Source organism: Lepisosteus oculatus, chromosome 14, assembly GCF_040954835.1.
Source record: "Lepisosteus oculatus isolate fLepOcu1 chromosome 14, fLepOcu1.hap2, whole genome shotgun sequence".
In the NCBI taxonomy this organism is placed as follows: Eukaryota; Metazoa; Chordata; class Actinopteri; order Semionotiformes; family Lepisosteidae; genus Lepisosteus; species Lepisosteus oculatus.
Window position 1 is genome coordinate 14,657,904 of NC_090709.1, and position 24,825 is coordinate 14,682,728.

Here is a 24,825-nt window from a genome sequence, read left to right on the forward strand (position 1 = left end):
AGAAGTGACATAATCACAAATGCGACCTACCTGTGCTGCTGTTTTTGGTTAATAATGATTAAAAAAAACAGCTCCTTGCATTAAGAGCAAGAGCAACCAACACGCTCGCTGGTTGCGTTTGGTATTTTCCGGGGTGCTCTTCCTCAGCTGCAAAGTTATTTGGCGAGCAAAGACCTCTGAGAAGGAGTCTGAATCCGTCAACAACACAGGAATTCTAAGATTGCACTGCCGTCTTGTGTACAGAGATCTGCTTTTTCCTTATAGAGTTTTTTGGTATTTAAGAACACGTATCCTACCTTGAATGCTAGTTTCAAAAGATATGTTACCGGATCACAGATTTTCTTGAAAAGATTTGGGGATGCACTTACCGGGATTCAAACCCGGCTCGATTATTAAGAAGGCACCTATACCACCAACGCACTTCTGAGAAACACCGGCACATTTCCGCAATCCTCCCTCTCACCTACAAAGTTATGAAGAGACAGACGTCCAATGAAAACTAATTTGATTCACTCAAGGCTCCGCTCTTTTATTGTGATGTCATTTGAATTAATGTTAGCTGTGATAAGGTGTTGTTTCTGTCTCTTAAAGTTTAAGTCTGCTCCTTTCTTCCTGGTTTAGAAATAACGTTTCATGATTGTTTACAAACACCACTATCAATTATTTGTCCAGCTCTAACGCCTGTGTGCGTTGACAAGGCATCTCCAAAGGACATATTAAATAACATGATCCTTCCTGTTACCATTCCTGTGGTTGGAGCGTTGTTTCGCCGTTTTTCGTTCTTCTACAATATTTGCAGACAGGACTTTTTCACTCGAGTTGAACAAAACAAGTCGGTCCATGAAAATCATCAGTACTGCTGTTGTTCTATGCGTAGTTTAATCAAGGTAGTCGAGTGAGGAGGTAAAAAAGCACTCCCCGTCGATAAATCAATCATCGTCGCCCGTGTGACTGGATATAAAAATAACGGATTCATTTTAACCAATCTCTGGAAGCTTCGATGCGGTTATTTTTCCTTCCTTATTTCTTCATTCCTATGAATTTACTCTGAAGTAGAGGAAACACAAAAGTGGGAAACTGCAGGCATCCTTGGTTAGTGGTGGATTGTGTTCAGGGAGCATCAGCACATATCAGTTCCGTTAATAAGTCTGTTGGGGATATACCTCAGTGGTAGAGTGCATGCTTTGCATGTATGAGCATCTCCAGGTGCTTTATATTTCTGTGCTCACATTGCAATCTTCTGTTGAATGTGAACTCTTTGCTCATGTTAATAGAGAGCCAAGTTCACACAATTAAACTCAGGCACACTCGAAGTGCTACGGTGTTGCTCTGCTGTTTTAAATGTACCTCTAAAGCATTTAGTTCTGTTAACTACCAAATGATTTGAACTCATTTTATGTCATATTCAGGAAATCCAGAGGTCTTCAGACGTGTCGTGGCTGTTGAAGAAAAAAAACTGATGGACCAAACAACGACATTCGATGATTACAAGAAATTCAAGAAACACAACAGTCCGAATACAGGTTTGAATCCCGAACCCTTAATTTAAAAGACAAAGCGAAGGATACGACCTGTAAACTCTCTTCGTGTCTTACAGTTTATGATATAAAAAAATTTTACTTTCAGAATAATTTCTTGCTGCTGACTATTTATTGAATTTTAACAAAATGTTTTTTAATTTTTAACAAAAAAGTGTGCACACTTATAGAACCAAGGCATTGAAAGTTTTTTTAATTGTTGTTCCAAAAAATGTTCCATTTGTTTTCGTTCTTAATGTTGTTGATTAAAAGATCTTATTAAATGCGAAAAAATCTGAATGTGAAAAAAGGTCAAAATGCTATTGAAAAAATCAGTAATGTGAGGAAAGATGAATTGTGGGAGCCCCTTACCGCCCCATGTCATGCTGTATTTCTCACTCATTCTACTGGGAGTGGTGCCGTCGCTTCTGGATAAAGTCTGTCAGTAGACATTCCAGACGGGTCAGGTACTGTATGACTGCGCTTCGGCACAAGAAGAGACATGTGACTTGCGAGGATCACGACAGTGTCATTCACTGTCTAGAGCCCGGATAGCTCAGTCAGTAGAGCATCAGATTTTTAATCTGAGGGTCCAGGGTTCAAGTCCCTGTGTGGGCGTTTGTGTTTTCCTTAAGTGTATTGTGAATTTAATTATAAATCGTATTTTATCTTCCACTCTTCTAGCTGTACTGTCGATATTTTAAAAGTTCATCACTTGTATTTTCTTTAGTGTTTCCTTTCACAAACCGAAAATGTTCAAGACTATTTTGTCACCGCACTCCACGTAGATAATCACAGGAAAAGAAAGGAAACGCAGTGAGGAGCTCACACAGTGAGTACTCTTGAATACAACAAGAGGAAAGGCACACTGTACATCTGCAGAACATCACGTCCGAGTTTACAGTGACAGCAGAGATTGGAAGCGAAGTAATTTTTTATCACTCGCTTGCTCAACGATCTCTCAACAGATGTCTAATAATCACGTTCAGAAAGGTGACGATACATTTTTATTTTAACTAAGTAGCCTTAATGGCAACACAGTTGTAGGAGTCCGGCTTTTCTTATTTCTTCTGCAGAACCAGCGGTATCGGAATATACTGATCCGCAAAATAAGCGCTTTCGGTTTCTGATCGTTTTTATTGAGCGCTGCTCTAAACTTTATATTTGCTTTTGCTGGTTTTCCTCATTAAAAAAGACATTTCTCTAATTACATGATTTCATGATCAACGAGGAGAAAGAAGGAAAATATATAATTCATTATAAGAACCACAGGCAAGATGGCTGGTGGTCTAAGGCGTTCAGGTCGCAGTGAGACGTTTGTTTAAATCGTACTTCTAATGAGTACTCTTTTTCTCGTTAGAGTAGAAACGATAGAAGCCTTAAGTGGGAAAAAAATCACAACATCTCGCATTTCACGTGTTTAATGTTAACTGTCTCAGTGGTTGCCTCGGTGATTGATGGCTCTTCTCCCTCGCAGGGTGACGGTAAATTTCTTCAGAGAGGGAGTCTCCCACGCACGGCATTTCTTTATCAAGAGCCGAGACAACAGAAACAGACTTCCAGCTGACATTAATTGCTTCATGAGCGTTTATGACCATATTTAAAAAGCTGAGAGCAGGTGAAAACGTCTTTTGAAATGAGAAAATATCTGCTGACAGTAAACAGAGCTGACGCTCAGCTGCGAACAAGCACTCCTCGTAAGTACAGTGCTGAGTAACCTCACTTGTCGCGCGAGAGACCGGGGTACATTTCTGTGACAGGTCGCTGGTTAAATTTTTTAACAACTTGACTTCATTTAGAAAGTGTGTACTGTGTACTAAGTTTCGGACTAGTTAGTGCAGTAGAATATGGAGATCATCTCCAGCTCTGAGCTCAACTGCAACAAGCAGCCGTGCTGAACAAAGTCAGAGCCCAGCTTAACGTGTGCTCAGTGTGGTGCTCAGGACTCAGGGGTATTGTTGTGGTTATAATTAGCACAAACTGCAGGGGCTCTGAATCAGAACATTTCAATTTATCTGATCAGTAAATTAAAATGCAGGACACGTTAATATAGGATTATTACTGTGTCTCTGTCCCGTTTGTATATAACCCAATGTTCCTCACAGTTTAAAAGATACCAGTAAGGACTCTTAACTCCTAATTTGGTACTCATTGCAAATAGTCCCAAAACAAGCACGTCTGACAGCTGCGGGGTTGAAGGTGAACATGTATCGTATTGTAATGGCTTCTATTTCCACTGATGAATGAGACAGATTCATGAGGAGATCCTACGCACAACTAAGCGAACACATCGCTATTTCGATCTGATGTAGATGATCCATTTGTGTCAGCAGTACTATAAATGTAAGTCTTATACACTTTCAGGGGCTGCATCTGTAGCGCTTCATCTAAGAAGACTGTTTTACTTTACCGCATGGTTACATTCACCCACCCAATTTATTCTCAGAATACCCAATGGCTCAATAACCCTGTTTTCCCCTGGGAACCACCAGTGTACAGTCCAATTCCATTCAAAAATATAACAAATATATTAAATTAATATATTCAATTAACAAATATATTCAATGAACTGTGTAACACAGAGCTGGAAAGGTGAAACCAGGATGGCTGAGCAATCGAGCAATTGAAACTGTCGACCAGGATGGCCGAGTGGTTAAGGTGTTGGACTTAAAGCCCAATGGGCAAATGTTTATGTGGGTTCAATCCCTGCTCCTATAATTTGCTTTTGAAGTGACAGAACACTTTGAAGATTTACACTCTATTAAAATATGGATTTACTAAATTTCAGTTCTCTTCACTCCCTGGGATAACTGAACTCTCACAATCGCATACTGAAGGCTTTGCATGCATTAGCTGTGATACAGCTCCTAATTAAGACAGAATGAAACTCTATCAATAATAAGTGACATGTTTTAAATAAACGCGTATTGATAAACTTCATTATTAATAAAAGTGGTGTGACGGGAAAGCAAATTAAATATTACAATGATATTCCAAGCAACTGTTGTGTGCCTGAGCCAAATGTCGTCCACTGTAAGCTTTGTAAATTGTTTAAAAATTGTAAGTGAAGGTCAAAACTTATTGTTGAGATAATCAACAATTTGTTGATTCCTGCAGTTACAGATTAAAATGTGAGAAGATTTTCTCTGGGTTTATCTCTGTCCGAGTGCCTGATGTGAATATGCTGAACGTAGTGTCTTTGATTTATGTACTCAAACAACCAAAGAATCCTATTCTCGTCCTCCTATGGTTTGTCAAACGTGATTTTTTCAAATTGGGTGTGATTTCTTTTATTCTTTTGCTCCTGTACTAGAGCAGTAATGTTTCTAGACGTGCATGAACATGTCACATTTCTACACGTAGATAACACAAGATAACACGTACACAAGAACGGATGTAACAGTACAGGACATAAAGTGAGGAATTCGCGCAGCTTTCAGCTCAGTGCGGAGTCCAGAGGGAGGACTCGCTCGCTGAATGATCTCTCAGGAAATCTCAGTTGAGATTGAACAGGTGCTTCTTCAACAGCTATGACAAGTCGGAAGACTCATTGAAGTCTGAAGAGATCAGCCTCTGTGACGCAGTGTCCAGTGACACTAACTAACTGTCCTAGTGTTCTCTGCTAATGTAAAGGGTCAATGTTGATTTAGGTGAATGTAAGGTTTCTTTCTTGTAAAATATTTTCGACATTTTTTGCTGCTGAAAATTAATCTTGTGCATTTGAATGAATTCTGAAATTGTCACCTAATTCTATACATTGTTTCATCAGACTGGAACATTTAGAGGAGCCCAATTGCATTAATTAATTGCATAGTGATAGTATTTCTTGCCGTTTAAATACTTCAGTCAAAACTGTAGAGAAGTTGCTCCTGTTTTCACCATTATAAGAACTGTGATGCACCAGTATTATTTGCTCTCATAAAAGTATTGTAATTGTATTGTTCTGTTCCGTTACAGCCTTGAGTGACACAAATCTTCTCCTTTACTGCACTACACTTCTCCAGAGGTCAGTTCAGCACACAAGGATCCTCAGTCAAACAAACACTGCAATCACTTGATAAATGCCATTTCCCATCCTTTCTCTTAGTGTTGGCGCTACTATTGTATGCAAAGGAGGCGACTTGACAATGAAAGGTGTAATCATCTTAAAGAAAGTCTTCATGAAGGAGTGCATCGGCAAGCTCTCATCTGGTAATTGACCGGCCTTGTGAAGAAACCAATCTCATTCAACAACCATACAAATTGCACAGCTTAAGGCACATGAAGCACAACTCGTGGGCTAACTGACACAAAACAATGTCACTTCACATTATCCGCAAAGCTGTTTTGCTTGTTGACCACCTCTTCCTACAGTATATTACAGTGAGCACATACTGTATATTTCAGTTCCTTCTCTTTTATTTTCCTTACTATTTTACTGTCCCTTTCCCTCATGTGGAGATGTATCCACAGCAAAAAACCCTGTTTCGCCCTACGTTTGTGCCAGTTTTACAATTGGTGTAGGAGCCTGCCTTACAGAGGTCCAGCGGCACAGTTGGTCAGTGTGTGGTATGCATGTAGCTGTGCACAGTGGAGTTATAATGAGGTTGTGTGTTCAAGCCTTCCCTGGAACGTTTTCCACCCATAAAAAGTTAATTCGCCGAAGTAGTTTCACTGTGACTTTGCAGGTAAAATATTCTTAATGAGAATAATATTTTGTATGCGATAAATAACTGAACTAGAAAATATTGGAGAGAAATGGCTTGTCACACTACTCGCAGCAGGCACTCAGACAGAGAAATGTCCTGTCATTAAAGAAAATTCATGAAGAAGAGGAGTGACATCATTGCAAAGGCGATATTTTCTGATGTCTGTTTTGGTTAATAATCATTTGCGTGGGAATTACTTCTGTCATTATTACTAATACTGATAAAAACAGAGAACTCACAGCTCTCTGGACGTTGGCCTGGACTCTAGAAAGTCTTTTTATTTGCAAGTGGAACTTAACACCTGTTGATGGGTCACTTCTGTCAGACACATCAGTGGAACCCAAGCCCACCTACACACACATTCACACACACTGATAGATATACTGTACACCTACACTCTCACACACATTTACACTCACAGACACATCACACCTTTATACACACAATAAGACACTCACACACTCACATATATACAGTCACAGACTCACAGATACACAAATAGACACTATATACGCACATAGACACCTACATACACTCTTAGGTACAGACACACTATAACTAACACTAATGCAGATACTGCTAATATTACAACAGTAACACAATCACCAAAACTTACACTATCATTGTTACTAACACTGACAAAAACTACTACTAGACTAATAATACTTATAATAACAGTAATACTCTCATGAAAACTAACATGATGATGAGTGTTAATACTCTGACACTAACACTATACGTATCACTAATATTACATAAATACTAGCATTAAAACTAAAACTATCAGTAATGCTATCATCATTAATACTCACATAGACACTACACACACTGACAGACATGCCCACACATACACTTACAAATATAAAACTACACACTGACAGACACCACACACTCACGGACACAAACCATACACACACATTCTCAGGCATGCATTCACAGAAACAAATAGACACTACGCATACTCCTAGACACACACTTATAGACACCAAACACTCAGAGACCCCACACGCTCACACACTAACAGACACAACAAGCTCACAGACACATACCTACACACTCACAGACACACAGCCCACACACACAGACACCACACACTTCCAGACACGCACCCACACACGCACAGATACTACAAACACACTTATCTACAGATACACAATAACTAACACAAATATAAATACTACTAATACTACCACAGTAACACTATCACTAACACTGACACAAACTACTAATAATAACAGCAATGCTGTTACTAAAACTAACATTACTACTAGTGTTAATACTCTAACAGTAACACTATAATTATAATTAATATTAACATGAATATGAACATTAAAACTAAAACAATCAGTAGCACTATCATCATTAATACTCACATGAACACTAGCATTAAAACTACCAGTTGTAATCTTACTAATATTAACATGAAGACACTGATATTAGTATTAGTTGCTACCTGTGACGTCACACCGCTCTCTGTGACAAATGCGAGACAGACGCGAGGAGTGATGGGGCGCCTGTCGCCGTGGTTACCATTCTTATGATTTATAAACACTGGAAAAATGCATTTAAACTGTTACTTACATACATTTATGAACTTGAAATATCATTTTCTAGCTCTAGGATACAGTTACCTAAATAATAATATGAATAATCATTGTTTAATTTCGGATCGAACATTATTAACCCTAAACGCACTATGTTAATTGGTCGATACAGTCTTTATTAACTGTTTTCTAGATACTTAAACAGGGTCAAGAAAAGAATCAGTACTCACCAATCGGTGAAGTTAATCGATTTTTCTATGGTTCTTCAGTTGAAATAATTGGTTGTCGATAGATAAGTGATCAATAACTTTTCTCCGTGCGCTCCGTGCCTCCCGCGGTCTCTCTCTCTGATCCCAGCGCTCTGGCTGGTGTCTGTGACGTCACACCGCTTATTCTGACAGAGCATAAGGAAACGCATGCATGTTGAAACACTATTTAAATTCTATAAATAACTGAGAAATAATAAAGCAAGGAAAACATGATATATGTAAAAATACAATTTGATCACATAATTTACTTCATTACCTCTGGTGGTTACATTTTTTTTTTCTGTTGTGTTTTTTTCTCTTGTACATGTTTCTGATCTTCTGGTTGTAGTTATATTTGTAAATTCTATACGTTTAATAATTTTTTAAAAATAGTGCATCTCTGCTGGAGGAGACTCCTGGTTTTCATACAAAAATAACATCTCCAAAAAAACTAAACCGGGCTGTGAAGAGAGGCGATTTATAACAGTTGGAGAAGGAGAGCGACAAACCGAGGAATGAAAATCATTAAACAGAAAAAAAATAGTTTACTTCACAGATTAATGCGTTACAAAGCGTTCCCATGTGGAGCAGTAGAGAATGAGTACGAGTCCCTAAAATAAGCGCTTTTAAGGGTTTTACACGAATCTTCAGAGTATAAGAGCCAGGAGGATCAGACTCGTGGTCCTGGAGGTGTATACTGGTTTTATTTCCACCAAGCTCTCACATCTATAGGTAGTCTGATGATTTCAATTAACTGTATAACTGTTACAAGACTTCATCTAATTGTACATTTCTAAGACACTTGTGAGTGAAGCTGAATCCCAGGGCTCGTATGGAATCACACACAGACAGATCTTCTTCTGTGTGATCTGAGTCCCACTGCTCAGAGCTACAGACTGGTCAACTGGTCACTATTGTAGTCACGACCATTGGCCTTTGGCTGCTAATAATCAATATACTGATCAGAGTGTCAATACTGGTGTTTATTACATAAATACAAAGATAATTCCACACTCACTTGTGTTATAAAACACTTAAAAAACATGTTTGGAGGCTGATATACAGTAAAGAAAGTAATACTGAAGGGTTGGAAGTCCTGGAAAGGGTTAATAGAACCTTCTTGCTTTCGACCTGGAACAGAGCCCACAGCTGCCAGATCAGTGACCCCTGAGCCCAGTTCACAGAGAGGAGAATCAGGAGCTCTTATGTCTCTAAGAGGGCTGGGAGAAAGGAGAAAAGGGGGAAATGTGACATGAGTCCAGGCTGTTCTGTTTGATATTGTTCATGTAGCAGCACTGATTGTCTGAATATCTTCTGGTTCTGGATTGTGAGGATAGAGAGCAGTACGGAGTTGAGCTTCTGTCTGAGTGTGAGTCTGAGCTGTGAATCTGACTGAGAAGAGAATAATGATTTTTTATTCTGCTTCTGAGAATTTTTCTTCTTTGGCAAGTGGTGTTACATCCCCTTCAGATACTCTGCACAGACTGCCAGAGTGAGAGAAGAGGAGAGAGAGATGGACAGATAAGAGCACACACAGCGAGAGAGACATACGTCTTGATTTACTTTGAAGCAAGTGTTCATTTCTTTTCTGGAACAAGTTGTTTCTGAACTTCAAGAAATTCATACAACTTCTGAACCTTGCTTATCAGGACAGAAGAAATGCTGCAAAAAAATGCCGGTGATTTTTTCTCCTTTTAAAGAAAAGTGGAGAAAAACAACAGCAGTGCATCTTCGTCGGTTTGATTTAGCTTAATACAAGTATTCACTTCCTTTTCTGTAGATTACAGCCTGCGAAAGATGAAATGAAGTTCTTTGTTACTCTTGGTCAGTGCAGAAGAAATACTGCCAGCTGGCAGGAAAATGACAGTATTTTATTTAACTACAAACACTTGAGTTGTGGCTCCAGCTGGATTTGAACATGCAACATGTGACATGGGTTTTAGGAACCTAACCCACAGCACCACCAGAAAGGACAAGCAACAGTAACGTGTCCTTGTGCAGCTGTTAAACAAAGGGCTGGTGGGTCAAACGCACTCAGGGATGCGCTTCATTAAAGATGATGGTGAACCTGATGGTGTGCTTATCAATCATGCATAAAATGTACATAGCAGAGAATGGTTTTGATCCATCGACCTCTGGGTTATGGGCCCAGCACACTTCCACTGCGTCACTCTGCTGTTGGCTGTCATACTGTGGTTCAACACAAGTGCTCCATCTTTGCTTTCTAAAAGTGCGCCCGAGATGAAAAGTTTCAACGGTAAACGCAGTCACTTTGAGCACTTGGTCTTTTATAGTACGAATCATCACACGCTGCTCTACATGGGCGTGTCTTCAAGATCGTTGAGAACCAAAGCTTCTGCTTTCCGAGGCAACTGATTCTTTCATCGTTAATTCCCAAATCTTCAATGAGAATCAGTGAAACGAAAACCAAGCGCATGTACAGTGCCTTGCGAAAGTATTCGGCCCCCTTGAACTTTTCAACCTTTTGCCACATTTCAGGCTTCAAACATAAAGATATAATTTTTTTATTTTATGTGAAGAATCACCAACAAGTGGGACACAATTGTGAAGTGGAACGAAATCTATTGGATTTTTGAAACTTTTTTAACTAATAAAAAAATGAAAAGTGGGGCGTGCAAAATTATTCGGCCCCCTTGCGTTAATACTTTGTAGAGCCACCTTTTGCTGCGATTACAGCTGCAAGTCGCTTGGGGAATGTCTCTATCAGTTTTGCACATCGAGAGACTGAAATTCTTGCCCATTCTTCCTTGCAAAACAGCTCGAGCTCAGTGAGGTTGGATGGAGAGCGTTTGTGAACAGCAGTTTTCAGCTCTTTCCACAGATTCTCGATTGGATTCAGGTCTGGACTTTGACTTGGCCATTCAAACACCTGGATACGTTTATTTGTGAACCATTCCTTTGTAGATTTTGCTGTATGTTTGGGATCATTGTCTTGTTGGAAGATAAATCTCCGTCCCAGTTTCAGGTCTTTTGCAGACTCCAACAGGTTTTCATCCAGAATGGTCCTGTATTTGGCTGCATCCATCTTCCCCTCAATTTTAACCATCTTCCCTGTCCCTGCTGAAGAAAAGCAGGCCCAAACCATGATGCTGCCACCACCATGTTTGACAGTGGGGATGGTGTGTTGAGGGTGATGAGCTGTGTTGCTTTTACGCCAAACATATCGTTTTGCATTGTGGCCAAAAAGTTCGATTTTGGTTTCATCTGACCAGAGCACCTTCTTCCACATGTTTGGGGTGTCTCCCAGGTGGCTTGTGGCAAACTTTAGACGAGACTTTTTATGGATATCTTTGAGAAATGGCTTTCTTCTTGCCACTCTTCCATAAAGGCCAGATTTGTGCAGTGTAAGACTGATTGTTGTCCTATGGACAGACTCTCCCACCTCAGCTGTAGTTCTCTGCAGTTCATCCAGAGTGATCATGGGCCTCTTGGCTGCATCTCTGATCAGTCCTCTCCTTGTCTGAGCTGAAAGTTTAGAGGGACGGCCAGGTCTTGGTAGATTTGCAGTGGTCTGATACTCCTTCCATTTCAAGATGATCGCTTGCACAGTGCTCCTTGGGATGTTTGAAGCTTGGGAAATCTTTTTGTATCCAAATCCGGCTTTAAACTTCTCCACAACAGTATTACGGACCTGCCTGGTGTGTTCCTTGGTCTTCATGATGCTCTCTGCGCTTTCAACAGAACCTTGAGACTATCACAGAGCAGGTGCATTTATACAGAGACTTGATTACACACAGGTGGATTCTATTTATCACCATCAGTCATTTAGGACAACATTGGATCATTCAGAGATCCTCGCTGAACTTCTGGAGTGAGTTTGCTGCACTGAAAGTAAAGGGGCCGAATAATTTTGCACGCCCCACTTTTCATTTTTTTATTAGTTAAAAAAGTTTCAAAAATCCAATAGATTTCGTTCCACTTCACAATTGTGTCCCACTTGTTGGTGATTCTTCACATAAAATAAAAAAAATTATATCTTTATGTTTGAAGCCTGAAATGTGGCAAAAGGTTGAAAAGTTCAAGGGGGCCGAATACTTTCGCAAGGCACTGTACACACTCGCGTCCTAGCGTGAAAAAAATGATGGAAGCATTTGAGAAATAACAAGAGTAGTCTGAACAGCTCCGGCATATGAACTGCTCTACAAAGTGATCGCTACCTCCACACCCAGTTTATAACACTGAAAATAATGCAGGAAACCCAGTAAAGTTCTAAAACCAGTGGTTTTCTCAAAAGTAAAATCTTAATCTTTTAAATATTGTCATCCATATATTTTCGTTTTTCTCTTTTTCACATTACACGCTTTCGAGGAATAGACTGTCTTGTAATGAAGGCTGCATTAGAAAATGTGTATCTAAATTAAAATCGGGTTTATGACTTTTGCGTTATTCAGCTTTCTTAGCGCTTGGGTCTCGATTCAGATATTGCAATGAAAGCAACATGGGAGTAAGTTTTCCTTTTCTAAATCAAAGGTGATCTGCTCACAAGGAAGTATAAAAACTTCAGCGTTTACTTTTTGAAGACCGCAAATTTTCGAAACACTGTTGCTTCATAAGCTAAGCTAAGCTAATAAGTAACGTTTCTGAGCACGCATTGTATTACTAATGCTGTTATTAATAAAAAAAAAGCTTCAATTCACATAATGGAATTTTGATGGCTCAAAGTAGTCTATTCCTTGTACAACTTTACTTGCCCGCTGAGTAGATTTTAAAGCAACGGCAGCAGAAGTAGCAGTAATAGCAACAGCGTGGTTAGAGTGTCACAATACATATTCTTCACATATTTGAAATATTTTTATTCGGGTTCGCCTAATACACGGTGCAACCCATACCTGCAGCAGAATGCTGTGGCACATTAAGTCATTTTGTTTATCGGTTGTAAGGATTGAGGAGCGTACTACAAATCGAGCAAGCGAAAAGAAAATTAAACAGGAGTCACTTTTTGGATTGCTAATCCATTGTGCTCTGCTCGTCTAGGTTCAAATCCCATCCTTGTCATGGTTAAGGCCTGAGACGTGTGTGTTTTTTCTAAACGGTGTTTGCATTTGTTTCCTCTTCTACTCTTGTACTGGAGCAGTAATATTTCTAGCGGTGGACGAACATGGTATCACAGGCTGACAGCAGGAACACGTGGCCACAAGCTGCAGTACATTGGTTTGGGAACAGCAATAACTTTCCTGTGGAGACAGGTGCGCCGGTATTAATACAGCTCTTTCGAGCGGAAAGAGTAACAAGAATTGCAAATGTGCGATATAAAGTCAGAATTCTGAGTTTTTAAGTCGCAATTCTGAGATACCATAGCGCGTTTTTTTTTACTCCCTGGCGGAAACGGGCTTCCATAGGTTCTCAGTGCTGCGAAGCAAAACTAATCTCCGAAAAATCAGACAATTATTATCAGATCATGTCAAAAGCTGATCAGTATTTCTTTACTGGGAAGCAAAGAAATGCTTGTATTACACATTTTAATGTGACATGAAATTACACGTGAAAAATAGTAAAATTATTTTCATTGCGGTACATGTTGATAGAACAGCCCCCTCAATAAAAGAAAGTGTGGACGGACGTGTCGCATGTTCCGTACTCTGTCTGACAGCGAGTTTAACACACTGTCCTCGGAAATTAGAAACTAATAGAACAATAAATTCATCTGAGCCAAATCTACACGTGTGGGTGATTTAATTCTGTCTAAATTGCGTGGAACTCCTCTGCTGAGCTCAGATACACACGGGAAAGTGTTCAGGCGGCTTCACGGAGTCCCGCCTCAGACTGGAAGCAGGTTCTAATTAGACGCTGAGAACAATCCGGGTCTCTGTGTATAATTGATTGTGTTGATTGAGCGGTAATGTGACCAGGTGTGTGGTAGCAGATCCTGCCAGTATAAAAACCTAGTCACCGCGCTCACACTTATTCTCTCTTCCCAGTGGGCAAAAGACGTATAATAGGAACAAGTAATAGGTTTATTCCATGCGTATAATATACGTCTATTAAACGCATACCTTAGACGTCTAAATGTGGTCTACAATTCGTCTAGAATGAAATTCTAATATACGTCTAAAGTTATACGTCAATTATACGTCTATGTTTAGACGTTCATTATACATAAATGGTTGGAGTTCTATTATACGGATAAATTTAGAGCACTATTATACATATATGGTTGGAGTTCCGGATAACTTTAGAGGACTATTATACGTATATGGTTAGAGGTCTATTATACGTATAACTTTAGAGGTCTATTATACGTATAACTTTAGACGTCTATTATTAACGCTTACGGCCGACAAGCACTGTGTGTAAGAGCCGGCGTACCAGAGCGGGTGACGTCACCCTTCCCTGTGATAGCAGGACCAGAGCTACTGGGCTGTAGAGAAATCTCTCTTTAGCTCACGGGGCTAGGTCGCTGCAGAGAGACGCGGAAGTCCCGGGTTCGAGCCTCCAGTCGGGATGGGGCCGACCAGATGCGGCAAGGGCGCCCGCCTGAGCCCCCGTTGCGTTACAATACGTATATGGTTAGAGGTCTATTATACGGATAACTTTAGACGTCTATTATACGTATATGGTTAGAGGTCTATTATACGGATAACATTAGAGGTCTATTATACATCAAAGATAGATTTTATAGGTGTAGAAACAAGTAAACCAAGCCAATGATTAGGTTTAGAAATTTATTCTGAAAATACACATTCACACCTGAAACATACGTATTTCAAATTATACATTGTATACAATCAATCAACAATCAACATATGGGCAATAATCATAAAAAACACAACTAGTCTTAAACTTCAGCTACAAATTCTGGTAACATGGCAATATACAGTATAGTAATGACAAACACAAAACTAATTACATTAACACACTAACTCAACACCACATTTTGATTTAAATATACATTTTAAAATGTACAACTTCTATATTTCCAAGAAAAAAAATATTACAATGGAAGTTAAGACGATTTTTGTCCACTATTTGCAAACCCTGTCTAATTGTCCTAACAGTTAGAACCAAAAACCTATTATTTTCAGAGTCCAGATCTCCTGGCCCCCTGCCTTGCATATGCATTCTTCAAGTAACACATTGCGTGCTCCTTTATTTCTTTTTCTGTCGATGTAGGGTGGGACTTCAGTACCGCAGCTAGGAGAAAATTATATAATATTACTTCCCAAATAAATGATGATTAATATCTTCTTTAGTATAATCTAAAAAATGAACGGTTTACTAAGCTCAAAGCTGAAATAAATGTATAAAATTTGGCTTGCATCATGGCAGTTGAGCAATAAAGTCTGTCCTAATTAAAGAGTACCCAGAGTTTGAAAGTACAACATAGAATAAGAATAAGAGAAACGGCAAAACGATTTTGTGTCATCTTCCCCATTCACACTATTTTATGTGCCATTTTTTTGCTTATTCACGTACTATTTTAATCAAAATAATATTAAGAAAGATCTGTATGTATTCAGATAGTATTATTATTGTTCATACTTACTCGTCAAAAGAGGATTGCTGAGATATTTGCAGATATACTTCTACATTTGAAAAACGTGTCCAAAATGGTGACCAACGAATACTAGCAATGCATTGTGGTATATAACCGGAAAATATGCTGGGTTCGATATTTTCTCAACGTATGCGTTTATTAATGTCGTCGATATTATGGTTGAAATTTAACATTGATAATACATCGCGGCTATGTGCCCCCTGCTATGAGCTGATGTGCAATTTTAACGCATGCAGTTAGTAAGGATCGGTCACTGTTGTATGGTATTATATATAATGACATTATGGAATAGGATGGGGACAGGCCTGGCATCACGGGGGGAGGGAGGAATGTCGCCCCTTCAGTTTGGGCAAAAAGATTTACCTAACTTAATTTGCGCCCTAAAAAATAGTTGTACTTTGTCAATGGTCAGACAACACTAAATGACACGAACAGTCACTCAGTCTGTTTGATGGGCAGGAGGGCTATCCGTCCAGGAACTGCACATATCACTGTCGTTATTGAGTGTCAACATTACGATCCTGTTTGCTCAGGTGGACCGATTCCTTGCAGTAGTTTATCATTATACTTAAAATCGTTATATAACTAGGACTAGTTATAGCAGTCTGTGATTTCTGTTGGTTTTACAACATTTTTTTCTTAACGATTCAGAACGTCCATGTAGCTGCAAAAATGAACGCTTATGGTACTTTTCGCTCCAGGCAATACAAACCGTGAGAGTGACGAAAAATGTGAAACTGAACTTCATCGCAAATACCAGATTGCTAGTCGTTATCTTCTATCATGAAGCACTAATCAATGGCATAGCTGCGAGATTTCATTTGGGTAGCTGCACCGTACAGCTCCGTTTCAACCGAAATATCACCCCCCCTCAGAATTTCAGACGCCCCCCTACAGATTGTTCCCCGGGCACCGCGCACTGATGGGGACGGGGTGTCCAGGAAATGGTAGCAACTTTTCTCAAGAAAATAAAAATAGAAACTCTATAGGCACTCAAACATTTTACTGTTCTTTTCAGGCAGGTAGCGAGACCCCCTCAGCAAAACCCTTGTATGCCAAGCAGTGGGCATTGATTCGTCGAATATACGTATATTCACGGCGAAAATACGGCTATACGTATATATAAGTCGCCTCGACGTATAATCAACGTCGAATTGCAACCGTAAAATCGACGACATTAATAAACGCATATATAACGTCGAAAACACATCTAACACAGTGCCTGTGGCTTTTTACTGTAAGTATCGTGTGTGCCGCAACTAGGAGTATACGGCACTCTGCACAGTGTACGAAGTAAATTATTTTCGCAGTAATTAATTTATTATATTTACTATATTTATTATACACGTGTAAATTAATTACTGCAAAATAATTTACTTCGTACACTGTGCAGAGTGCCGTATACTCCTAGTTCCTTCTACGCTCTCGTTCTGTTGTCTCGCGATGTCTACTCACTGGACTACATTTAGCATGACTTCTTGTTGCAGTTGAGCTCAAAGCTGGAGATGATCTCCATATTCTACCGCAGTAACAAGTCCGAAACGTAGGACACAGTACACACTTTTTAAGTGAACTCAGGTTTTTAAAAAATTAAACCAGCGACCTGTCACAGAAACGTACCCCAGTCTCCCGCGCAACAAGCAGGGGTACTCAGCACTATACTAACGAGGAGCGCTTGTCTGCAGCTGAGCGTCAGCTCTGTTTACTGTCGGCAGTCATTTCCTCATTTCCAAAGACTTTTTCACCTGCTCTCAGCTTTTAAAGACGGTCATAAACGCTCAAGAAGTAATTCATGTCAGTTGGAAGTCTGTCTCTGTTGTCTCAGCTCTTGATAAAGAAAAGCCGTGCATGGGAACTCCCTCTCTGAAGACGTTTGCCGTCAACCTGCGAGGGAGAAGAGCCATCAATCACCGAGGCAACCACTGAGACAGTTAACATTAAACACGTGAAATGCGAGATGTTGTGATCTTTTCCCGCTTAAGGCTTCTATCGTTTCTACTCTAACGAGAAAGACCTCTTTATTAGAAGTGAGATTTTAACAAACGTCTCCAGGGGTAACTGCGACCTGAATGCAACGCCATCTTGCCTGTGGTACTTATAATGAAGTATATATTTTATTTCTTTCTACTCGTTGATAAGAAAAAAAGTGAAATCGTGTAATTAGGGATATGTCTTTTTTTCATGGGGAAAACTACCCCGAGCAAATGTAAAGTTTAGAGCAGCGCTCAATAAAAGTGATCAGAACCCGAAAGCGCTTCTTGTGCGGATCAGTATATTCCGATACCACTGGTTCTGCAGAAGAAATAAGAAAAGCCGAACTCAAAGCAGAAATGTGTTGCCATTACGGGTACTCTGTCTGCAGCTGCTTTAAGATCTACTCACACCGTGATGCCATTAAGGCTACCTAGTTAAAAAAAAACTTATCGTCACCTTTTTGAACGTGATTATTAGACACCCGTTAAATCTCAACCGAGGTTTCTTGAGAGATTGTTCAGCGAGCGAGTAATAAAAAAATTACTTCGCTTCCAACCTCTGCTGTCACTGTAAACTCGGACGTGATGTTCTGCAGATGTGCAGTGTGCCTTTCCTCTTGTCGTATTCAAGAGTACTCACTGTGTGAGCTCCTTACTGCGTGTTCTGTACTCTACTGTGATTTAATTTAGATAATTAAGTGGAGTAGAATGACAAGATCTACTTGAACATTTTCGGTTTGTGAAATGAAACACTAAATACACTACTGTAAATACAAGTAATGGACATTTAAAATAACCACAGTAAAGCTAGAAGAGTGAAAGATAAAAGACTATTTAGAATGACATTCACGATAGACTTATGAACACCACATCCACCCGAACAGGAACTTGAACCCTGGGCCCTCAGCTTAAAAGTCTGATGCTCTACCGATTGAGCTATCCGGGCTCTAAAAGCAAGATGACTCTGTCGGGATCCTCGCAAGTCACGTGTCTCTTGTGCCGAAGAGCAGTCATACCTGACCCGTCTGGAATGACCACTGACAGACTTTATCCAGAAGCGACGGCACCACTCCCACTAGAATGAGAGAGAAATACAGCATGACATGGAGGGTCAAGGGCCTCCCACAATCCATCTTTCCTCACATTACTGATTTTTTTCAATAGCATTTTGACCTTTTTTTACATTCAGATTTTTTTCACATTTAATAAAATCTTTTAATCAAATACATTAAAAATAAAACAAATTTAAAGAGCATTTCTGTAGAGAACAGCCTTGATGTTAAGCTTAGGGAGCCTGTCTTTTAGAAATTCTATTTCTTAACACCTTGCACAGCCTCCCGACAGACTAACAAATATTTTTTTGGGAGAAATTGACTCACACACCGGAAGACACTAACGTTTATTTACGTTAGAGTATTTGAATAACAGTTTAATTTAACAGTATAAATCGTGTGACTTTGGAGTATTGGAAACTGACATGTTAAGAGATCAACTTGTGGAAAAATGTGCACGTCAGAGACTATAAATTGCTGCAGGAGGAAGGGCTGACTTTAAAAAGAGCTCTTACAGTCGCTAGAATTCATGAAGCAGCTCAAGCAGAATCAAGAATGCTTTCTGACCACAGTGACAAAGTGACACTGAACGGGGTGCTCGCTCAAACTTTACAAACAAAAGCCGAGCAGCAGGACGCAGAAATAGAAGAACAGGGGACGGCTGACATTACATGTTACAGGTGCGGACTAACAATGCACAAAGCAGATGAATGCGGAGCGTGAACAGCAAAATGTCTACACTGTAAGAAAACAGGACATTATGCACACGTCTGCAGAACATCACGTCCGAGTTTAAGGACAAGTATCTCTTTTATTGTTGTTGCTGCCTCCAGGCGATGTAAACCAGATTCAGAAAAAAATAATTTGAACAACATTATTCCCACATTTACTCGAAGGCGCGGTGACCAAGTGGTAAGGCGTCGGTCTCGTAAACCGAAGAGCGTGGGTTTAAGCCCCACCCGTGCCTGTTTCATTTGTCACCGCTTTCCTTTAGTTTCAAAGTCTTAAAAAACTCGCAATGTAGGGGTCTCAATAGTAAGAGGACATAACTGTCTCCAGTAATTAGTATTCGTGCATATCCTGCTTTGTTTTTCAGTCGACAAAGCTTGTCTCTCTTCACACCCATCTTCTGAATGATCGCCACAGCATTGGGAAGGAACATGCGCTTGGTACAGCCCCCCACTCCATGGTCTGATCACAAACAGATCGGGTGAGCTGTCAGTCCAGGTTGGAAGTAACGTTCGAAAGCACTAAAAATCTGACTTTGGAACGACAAGACCGTGTTTTTTTAAACGAGTAAACGATAAAATAATATACTGCCTGCAAGACTATGTCAAGTTCAAGTTCAAATTCAAGTTTATTGTCATTATACTCATATACAGGTATATGGTATAACGAAATGCTATTTAGCTAGCTCTCGGACATAAGTAGTACAAAGAAAAAAACACAGAGACAGAGACAACAGCCGATGTGCAAAAAACATCAACAGGCAGTGTGCAAAACAACAAAAAGGTAACAGGTTATGTGCAAAAACATGCATCAAAAGAATGAAATAAAGGGATAGAAATGATGGGGAGTGAGCTTTTGACATGTATGGTAGAGATAGATTTTCAATGTGTGTTTGGGTTTTTGGTAAGAAAGAAGGCACTGTGAGGTTCAGATCATAGGTGATAGGTGAGGTGAGAGTGAGAGAGGCTGGGAGTTTAACAGTTTGATAGTGCGGGGGATAAAAACTGTTTCTGAGTCTTGTAGTCCGGACCCGAATGCTCCGGTACCGTTTTCCATGTCATGCTAAACGTCACAAATTGTGTTCGTCCAGTCGTATCAATCGTCCTAAAATTACGGAAAATCGGATGCGACTGGTGCAATCACTACCCATTTCTTCAGGATAGTTGAGTGGTTTAAAACAGCAAATTCACAGATTCGTGTCTTTTAAGCTTTGTGTTTCGCTCTCCAAATAGAGGCACGGGTTCAAATCCCACTCCCGACAATCAGGCGTTTTACCCTGTCTTTTTTACCTGCCTTTACACTGTTTCAGTCTTGTTGTGCTCGCTGACAATCACAGTACGAGGGAAACGGAGAAACTGCTTAGCGGACAGAAAAAAGCTTCGTAAACAGGTGAATGTGATTAGCAGCAGTAAGGTATGCATTCAAATGTTTAAGGATGATTTATAAAAGCAGCAGCAGAAAGGTGCAGCCTTTGTAAGAATTCGCGGGTTTTTATGCTGCTTGGACTTCTTTCAAACCTATGAAGTGACCCCCGTTTTATTTTCATTTTCAAACTTCAGAACCGAATAACGAAAAGGTTTCATGTGTGACAGCATTCCGTTGCAAATACCGTTTCCACGATGTATTCAGCGACGGGAATGAAATGTTTTAGTGCTGGCTCAAATGCGAGGAATTTCAGAAAAACCCGGAAAAGCAACGCTTGCAGTAAATGACAAATTTAAAGCGTGTAGTCAGCATGAACAGAACAACGCAATGCTCTGTAAAAACGATCTGAAGCCGCAATTACTCTTTTATCTCGGGCAGTTCATTCCGATACGATGTTTCCGCAGGATAAATGAAATGCCGAACTCCAAACATGTTGTTGCCATTATTATTACTCCTGCTGCTGTAGTTTTAAGCTTTAATCAGTGGGTATGTAATGTTGTAAAGGGGCTGGACTACTTTGTTCAGTCCAAATTCCATTATGTGAATTTATGCTTTTTTAATATAAGCATTAACAATACAATGCGTGCTCAAAAACTGTTACTTATTAGCTTAAGAAGCGGCAGTGTTTTGACAAAGTGTGGTATTCGAACAGAAAATGCTGAAGTGTTTAATACTTGCTTGTGAGCAGATCTCCCTCGATTTAGACAAACTCTTGTTCGGCCGATGATTTCAGATCAAAATCTGAATCAAGTGGAAAGAAAGCTGAATTACGCTGGGTACTGGGTATCACTGTTACGCCATCAGGTCATGCTAGGAGGATTGGGGGGATGAAATTGACACAGAGGGACCCAATGTGGGGGCTGAACCCACAGTTCTGAGATTAAGAGATTCATGCTTTATGGACTGCGCCTACATTATATAACTCTTGTGCTACAGCAGTAATGTTTCTGGGTGTGGATGAACATGACATAATAGGCTGACAGCAGGAACACGTGGCCCACAGGCAGTGACAGTATCACTATCACATTTGGCTGCAGTATATTGTGTTGAGAGCAGCAATAACTTTCCTGCAGAGATGGGAGTGCCTTTAATACAGCTCTTTCAATCGGACAGAGTAACAGGAACTGACCTAAAGTTTCGGCTGTGGATCCATCTCCACATGGGGGAAAGAGACAGTAAAATAGCGATGAAGAAACAGAAAGATTTGTGCTCGCTGCAAAGTAGGAAAGAGGTGGTCAGACACATAAAACAGCTTGGTGATAATTTGCAGCGACAGTTTTATGTTATTTAGTACACGGATTTCTCTCCATGTTCCTTAAGATGTGTAATTTGTATGTTGGTTGTACAGTATGAGAACAGTTTTAAAGTCCTGTCAATTGACAGTGGAGAGCTAGCTGGTGCACATCTTCAAGAAGACTCTCTTTAAGGCGATTACAAGTTTCTCGAACAAATTTGTGTCATATTTTTAAAATAGTTTAGCTAATGAGCAACGAGAGTATAACTGAATTCTCCCACCCTCCATTCGAAGATAAAACGCCATAAGCGAGTCTAAGTTTCCTTGAAGCTACTGATGTTCGCCATTATTGGACATTCTCGGATATTGACTAAGGAGCTCAATTTTTACTTGTTGTAGTTCAACATGTGCAAAACATTCGATCCCCTGCAAATATCGGCAAGGTCAGTGATATTCTCAACAATTTGTGCCATTGCAATTCGTGCAATTCGTGCCATACTTTTTCGAAATGTATTCTGACATGCCAGGATCAGGGGGTCATATTTAAAAAACTGGTGCCTTAAAATGTCTTGTACTTCAGGATTTTGATAGTCTGTTACATTCTTTCACACGTCGGTGACAGAACTGTGAGACATTTTCATAATCGGGGGGGAGGCCGTAGAAATAAGCAGAAAGTGCAATCACCTTTTCCCAGTGTAAGTCCGTGTTGTGGTGAGTTTTTAAAATTGGTTTGCGATTTTCTGAAATATATTTCATACAAAAATATAGTTTGGACAGTCGCTATTTGGATATTCCCTTTCAGTGAAGATGTCTACAGTTTTCCAGCCGGATTAGTACTGATCGAAGAGACCCATCTACAGGCGAAAGGCGACATAACAACACAGCAGCAGCATTTAAGGTGGGACGAAAAACACGCATAAGAAGCTGGCGAATAAGAAGCCAACTTCAGCCTCGTAGCAGACCCTGGGAGGCACGCTCAAAATAATCATCTTTCCCAGTACTTCAGAGTCTTATTTAGATCGCTTCACTGCAATTTTATTTGATTGATTGGAGATGTGAAGCCATCGAGCCTGAACTGCGCTTCACATTGAAAATTGAAGCCATTTCTCATGTTCTCTCAGTGTCGGGGAAGCAATTGCGTGTAAAGGAGGCGACTTGAAAATGAAACGTGTAATCACCTTACAGAGGGTCTTCACGACGGGGTGCGTCAGCTAGTTCTCCATTATTGTCACTTTACTGGACGTCTGAAGAAACCTATCTACAACGAAAATACAAACTGCACAGTTTAAGGCACATGAAGAGAAATCCGTGTGCCGATTGACTCAAAAATGTCGCTACAAACAATCTACCAGGCTGATTTACTTGTCCGACCACCTCCCTCCGTCCTCCTTTGCTGTTAGCACAATTCTTTCAGTTTCTTTTCTTGTATTCTCCTTGCTATTTCAGTGTTCCCCATGTTAATGGATCCACAACCGAAACCGTTTTCACCCTGTGTTTCTGCAGCGTCAGTCTGTATGAGGAGCACACTTCGCACAGCTCCAGTGGCGCAATCGGTCAGCGCGCGGTACTTATACAGCAGTGCACAGCGAAGTTATGCCGAGGTTGTGAGTTCGAGCCTCACCTGGAGCAGTGTCTTTAGCTACTGAAAGCAACTGTCAAGTTTAGATATTATTAGGTATCTGATGGAGATAAATTAACATCAAACGAAGAAGTAAAGGTTTACTTCGAGTCACAATCAAATAAGGCTCCACAGCTGAAACATTGTGTTTCCTTCTCTTTTCAGCATGGAATAAACCTTGACTTTTTCCTTTGAAGCCCATGCATTCTGACGCAGCTCCCTACTTAAATTACCATCAGCTGTGTACCTCCAGCTGACCTGTACACAAATATATGAGAGAGGTCTACTGAGACGAGAGGAGCACTGAAGACTTGAAAAAGCTCTCGCATTAGACTCTGTGTTTTTGTTGTTCCCCAGATTTGTTTTTAATGTTCTTTTTCTTTTGAAGTTGTTGCATTTGTTTTTTGTTTTTTGTTTTTTTTTTTGTAGTTGTTAGACTACTACAGGGATTTACCTAGGTTCCTGGAAGACTTCTTGTTTTGTGTTTGTTGTGTTTTCGGGTTACAATTTTTTTTTTCTATTTATAGGACCCCACGCATTACTATGGGAGTAGATAACTTTAGTTCTTACATTGTACCTGAAATTACCACATAAACTACTACTCTGTTTCCCTTTTTTTAAAAGGCACAAGTGAAGTTTGTTTTTCCTTGCTGCTGATTGGTAGCTACAATGGGTCAATTGCAATAAACCCATATACAATAAACTCCACTGAAATTTGTCAGCAGCTCTGTACTAAACCTGTTCTCAATTGCAACAAACCTAAAATAACAGCTGCTGCCCGTTAGATGTTACTGCATTAGGAGTCTAGCTTAAACCACCTCTTCATAGGTTTTAAGCTACTTAGTAGCGGACTAAGCAGAACAATCGATCACATTAGAACTGTCTTGAATGTAATGGAAATAATGTACTCATTAAGTAACAAGCTTATGCACCACTTGCTTGAAAATTATTATTATATTTAACTAAAATTGCTTTCCAGACACCACAAATATTCACAATGAATGTTATCATTACACGTATTTACTAATAAAAGTGTTATTTATTAATAATTAAGTTCCATGTATATTTTTATTAGTAGCTGTATTACAAGTAATGCATATACAGTCTTTATTATAGTTAGTTTTCAGTTATCCTGGGGAGGGAAGAGAATGGAAATTAAGGAAATAAAAATTTAAAGGGCTTTTAAGTCTTCAATGTGTTCTGTCATAGCTGTGTGTTGTCATATCTGGGTGTTAGTTTAGTATATTTGTTGTATTATTTATTGTGATTTAACACTACACT

General features: G+C 39.8%; 4 non-coding genes across 4 annotated transcripts; 3 read left to right on the forward strand and 1 right to left on the reverse strand.

Annotated features, from left to right (window-relative positions):
* Positions 1-2,062: 2,062 nt before the first annotated feature.
* Positions 2,063-2,135, forward strand: trnak-uuu (transfer RNA lysine (anticodon UUU)). The gene has a single exon. It is a non-coding gene; the product is annotated as a tRNA-Lys (tRNA).
* Positions 2,136-18,359: 16,224 nt separating this feature from the next.
* Positions 18,360-18,432, reverse strand: trnak-uuu (transfer RNA lysine (anticodon UUU)). Its single transcript has one exon. It is a non-coding gene; the product is annotated as a tRNA-Lys (tRNA).
* Positions 18,433-19,433: 1,001 nt separating this feature from the next.
* On the forward strand, positions 19,434-19,505 carry trnat-cgu (transfer RNA threonine (anticodon CGU)). The gene has a single exon. It is a non-coding gene; the product is annotated as a tRNA-Thr (tRNA).
* A 3,956-nt stretch (positions 19,506-23,461) lies between these two features.
* Positions 23,462-23,555, forward strand: trnai-uau (transfer RNA isoleucine (anticodon UAU)). The gene is made up of 2 exons: positions 23,462-23,499; positions 23,520-23,555. It is a non-coding gene; the product is annotated as a tRNA-Ile (tRNA).
* Positions 23,556-24,825: the final 1,270 nt, after the last annotated feature.